The sequence below is a fragment of the Homalodisca vitripennis genome, chromosome 6 (genome assembly GCF_021130785.1).
Source record: "Homalodisca vitripennis isolate AUS2020 chromosome 6, UT_GWSS_2.1, whole genome shotgun sequence".
Taxonomy (NCBI): Eukaryota; Metazoa; Arthropoda; class Insecta; order Hemiptera; family Cicadellidae; genus Homalodisca; species Homalodisca vitripennis.
In genome coordinates this window covers 33,778,473-33,783,768 of record NC_060212.1, presented here as the reverse complement: position 1 = coordinate 33,783,768, position 5,296 = coordinate 33,778,473, and positions in this window count along the sequence as shown.

The following is a 5,296-nucleotide window of genomic DNA, read 5'->3' as shown; positions in this document are numbered from 1 at the left end:
TTTTCTTTATTATTTGTACAGTAGTATTATACATTATAGGTACATGTATATTTTTTACCAAATCAATTGCATCCTTATATACTTAGTACAAGTGCAATGCTAAGTAAGTTAAACTATGATAAAACTAGAATTCGTGGTGTGTATATAGTGTACAGATACAACTATAGTACCAGTGTCACTTGTTATTTAGACAACCAAGAGCTAGTCAATACTTACAATGGTGTGTAAAAATTAAAAATGAGTGTAAACCATAATAAAAAATGAAGTAATTATTAGAGAATGTTCTAATCAATTGGCCAATAACGTGTGGCTAGTGGATTGAGAATACCTGTCTGAGCAACACGCGTTTTGTAATTAGCTGTTTTAAACTGAACAATAAAAGTCGCATGAGATTATCATTGGAGATTTATAAGCCAGGGGCAGATCCCTAGTCTAAAGTATTTTAAATCTACAAAAAAACAAATCTTGAATGTAAGAACTTTCGATTGATACCATATTTTATGCATGTAAATATTTTTAGACACCTAAAATATCCGTACAAAAATTATTAAATTCCTTTAATATAAAATATATAAAATGTTAACTTTCACATTCAAGCATTTAGAAAAGTAGGTTTTGTACTTGTAATAGATCAATATTGGTTAAATTTAAATTCGAACGGTTCGCGCCGAGAGCAGTAAGCTGAAATTGAAAACAAATACAATAAGCATGTTTGTTGCTTAAGTCGAACATATCGGCTTTGGTTGGAGGCTAAAGAGCTGCCGGTTTCCCTTCATTTCCGGTCTGTTTTTAAATGACTCATGATTGGGATTTTCTTTTCCTGAATCCTGCCTACGTGTATAAAAGAGAAACACAACTTAACTGATGAACTCGGGCAACATAATGTAAGGGATGAGAAGATTCTGCATAAACCTGTTGCTCTATTTTAGATTGACTATATGAGCACCTGTTCATGCCGTAGCTCAACCTTACCCTCATTTGAACATGCACATAACCAAACCTTTATTCACTCCACCAATAGACACAGCAGATGTGCAACGACATAGTACACGCAACGATAAACTAACATAGACGCAGAAACTTTAAGTTACATATTACAGTAAACTCCCGGTTAACAGAAATAACGAAGCCATTTCGGATAACCAAATTTTCGGTTAATCCAATTTCGCCTAAAAATAACACATTGGAATGGGTGCATAGGAGAAATTAATTGCGTACAAACAATTTCTATAAGTTAACATTTGGAATTAGAGAAGGAGGGAAAAGATGATTGATATAGCAGCGGCGTGAGTCTGTGGGTGCAGTAGGCACTGCAGTTGCAGTGTCCAGCTTTGGAAATATTAACTATTATACGCAATTCAATCATATCCACTATTATATAAAAACCATTCGCTGGTGGAATATTTATGTACACATCATGAAACAGTTTCGGTTGAACCGAATTCGGCTATCCAGATGTTTACTGTACTTTTAAAATACCAGGACATTTCCTTACTTTGGTTACATAGAGTATAACAGAAAAAAATAGGTACATAGAGTAAAGTATAAAAAAAAGTTACGGGTTTTATTCGCAAAACACGACAAAAGGAGTAGACAGTGATCGGTAATGGTCATAACGATTGTAAAAATAATCCGTAAATAATTTGCTGTTCCTGTCGTACGCGAATTGACGCTCAGGAGTGATTGAACGAACTTACACATAGACATTGCAACGGAATGATTTATTACGACACTATCGGAATTTACCTCGTTATTTTATTTGTATATGCAGGTAAAATATTATAAACATTAAATTTATCTTTATTAGTTTCAGTTAAACATTAACGTGCAATTTGGCCAACAAACAAAATAATGATTTTGTAACAGTATTAACGAGTGATCTTAATCACTTCTAAGAAATAACAGATTTTAAAATACAGTATTACGGTCAGTACATTGTATTTAAGTTAACGTTACTACTAAGACTATCTGTACTTGTCAGCAATAGTCTTGTCGTAAACAACGAAAGCGATTAAATCGATTTTAATATAAAGCGAACTATTTCTAATGTGTGACTGGTACTGTAGTCATTCATTGTCATTTACGTCGTCTTTCTCGCTGAAATATTACAAATTATTTATAGAGATAGGCTAAATCAAGGTTAGAGTATCGGAGAAAGTACTTCTCCAGGGGGACACTACCTCTAGTGTAACTCAAAACCAATGATTAGCTCAGATCAACGCTTGTCAAGCGTTCTGCATGAGGTGACCCTGGTTTAAAAAATCCAGGATCTAGGCTAGTGCACTCTGCGACGGTAGTTTTCCTCGGCTCCTCGAAAAAGTGGTGCCAGTTCGGGCATAGCTAGTCTTGATTGGTCTGTACTGAATCGTACCACTCATATACAATATTTGTGTACACTTGTGTACCCTTCAATCCCACGGTGTAAAGCGACTCGTGCCTAAGGGATCCATGACGCAGGGTAGTGCGTCGTGAACGGAGCCCTTGGGATTTAGGCGCCTTCCGAGAGTAAATGGCCTTAACTCAACTGGTCATGCAGGATATGTTTCCCTCGGCACTCTTAGGACCTTTATAGAGTCTAAAAACATCAAAATGGAGCAACATCCAACATATCTAGATTAGGAACGGCTACAGCAGATAGTTGCATCCGACAACCTGGCTTTGGATGTCTCTGCCTGTTCCATCGACAGACTCAATCACCATTGGTAATGCTAACTTAAGTGAGAGCCCATGGACGCAGAACCTAAAGTATCAAAATTTGACTACAACCTCAAGGTTCCTTTTAAATTGCTTAAGTAAATGGTGACAGCAAATTAATGGCATGGCTGATGGGACCTGGCTTCCAAACAAATGGAGGACGCTCAGGGACAAAATAAAATAACATCAGCTAATGGAAGTAAAAATATAAAAGAAGCGGAGCGAGTCAGTTCTGGGTGAAACTGGAGGAGTTGGGCGATCAACTTATTTAGCCCTTTTAAATCTGATCTTCTCCTTCCCTGATTGTAAGGCTGTTCAGCGTCTCTGTGGCCCTCATATTTTTCTCGTCTATCCTGGAGAACATCCAGGGTGATGCTCTACTGAAGTACAGGCGGTATAGCCTGAATCGGTCTAAGTCCTTTAGGCTAATAGGCCTGCATTAACTGGTATGCAGGATTGAGAAGGCGCTAGCAATAAAAGAAATAGCCGTAGATGACTTTCTGGGCATCAAAGGGGCCTTTGACAACACACATCAAAGGCTAATTCAGTACGGACCTGTAGCCATTTCTTTTGAAAGTTTCGATTTGATATCAATACTGGTAAAATTACTGATTTACAGGATCTGCGTACTTGGGAGTAGGAAAATCTAAATCAGTACTTAAGTATTTGTAACGCTTTAACTACTTCCCAAGGCGATCGACTGGTAGCTAGTGTGAGCCGTCCAATCATCCCCCCAAACAGTACTGCGATCCAATAGCGGTGGCGGTTGTTTGTGATCGTCGCGCCTGCATTTAGCGTTCGGCCAACTTGCGCTCAATGTTGTGAACCGCTCATTTGATTAGGTACACTACTAAATCGCGGCAGGACCAATTGCCACGATTAGGCTTGCGCAATTCTCGCTCATGTGTGAACCGGACCTTACGACATCTCGCGGAGACGACACATGTTGATTTATTTAATCGTAAGTTGTAGATGTTCACAGTTTGTAAATTAAAGTCACGATTTATTACAGATTTTTTCATGGTGAACGAAATTCACGGCTAAATTAAGGTTTCACGGTCGGGTGGGGACTCTGCCAACTGAAATAGTGTATTCATCCCATACTGGCATTCGTTTTGTGTATTTTGTAGGTATATAGATAAAACATAACCCTGAAATACAATAAATACACAAAGCTGATTAAATCAGCCAGTGGCGGTAGGAGGGTTAAAATAAAGGAAACTATGATCACACACCAATTGCTTCTAAAAGAGTATACAAATGAATGTTATTACTTTATTGAAATAAATCTAACACAATGAAACTAGGTTTATAAAACAAAACTGTTCTAAGTAACAAAATAGCATTACAAAGCAACCACTTTTATAGAATAATCTTCCCTTCTATTTTAAATTGTACTTGAATGAAAGTTTTTTTTCTTCAACTGATCTATAAGGTTGTTCCTTTGGAATATTCTCTGGGTTGTTATCCTTTAAAAACTTCTTGCAACAGTGGGTACTTGATGGTGATGAAATCTGGAGCAGAAGTAATTTAGCAGACAGTGGCGCATATGTTTCCAATTATTACTGAAAACTTATTCTGAACTGGATGAATGTCATCTTGATCTTCAATTTTCTCCATTGTATTCATTTTTCAGTCAGCTCAGGAACTAGATATCCTCTGGATGCTAAATTTTTAAGGGTACAATTGGACTTCAACCACCTCAACTAATTTGTTTTTTCAAAAGAACTTTTTCCAGCCAAACAAGAATAGAATTTTGTGCTTCCTCTCCATTGGCGTCTGAATATACTTTTGTAGGGAGTACAGTTGGTAGTTTTGCATAGAAGACAAGTCACTTTACTTAGTTGGTGAAGTCAGCAGGACCTTCTAGAGATGAATTTGTGTGTTTCACAACTAGCTTTTGTACTTTTCCTAAAAATGTGAAGTATCCACCTTGACAAATGATCTAAGATCCCGACTGTCCACCTTACAAAGTCAAGGTTGTAAGAAATTTACAGTTTCGGAGAAATGGCTTAAGTCTTGGAGACTGTGGCTTGTTTTGTTCTCAATATGACACCATATGGTTATTGAATTTTAGAGGAGTATTTGTTTTGATTCAGTATTTGACTACATTTGTTTGCTACAACGATACACTTTATAAGATTTACACATTTTCTTCTTCACATTAACAACCTCAAATCATTAAGATACGACAAACTTATTCACAATGTGGTATTATACAACTCCATTGGTGACTCTTCACGGTATTCTGCAGTATTATACAATTTGTCCCTAACCTCATGTCATTTGTGTAATTACGAATTAATTATGCTGTGTTTACACCATGTAGATCAATCGTAATAAATAGGCATCTAGTTGTCTTGATATATCACTTATCTTCTTTTATGATTCTCTTTTTTGTAACTAGGCTTGAGCACTTGTTGGAGTATAGCTTCCGAAAAGTTCTGTGGCAATTCCATAAAAGACAAGCAGATAGTTCAGAAGAATCAACTGTAGCTTAAGGCAAACTGTGTAGGCTTGAACGAGGCTTAGAAAATTATTGCTGACATATCTATAGACCAATACGAAATTACTTTTAAAAAGGTGTAATAAAACAAAAACC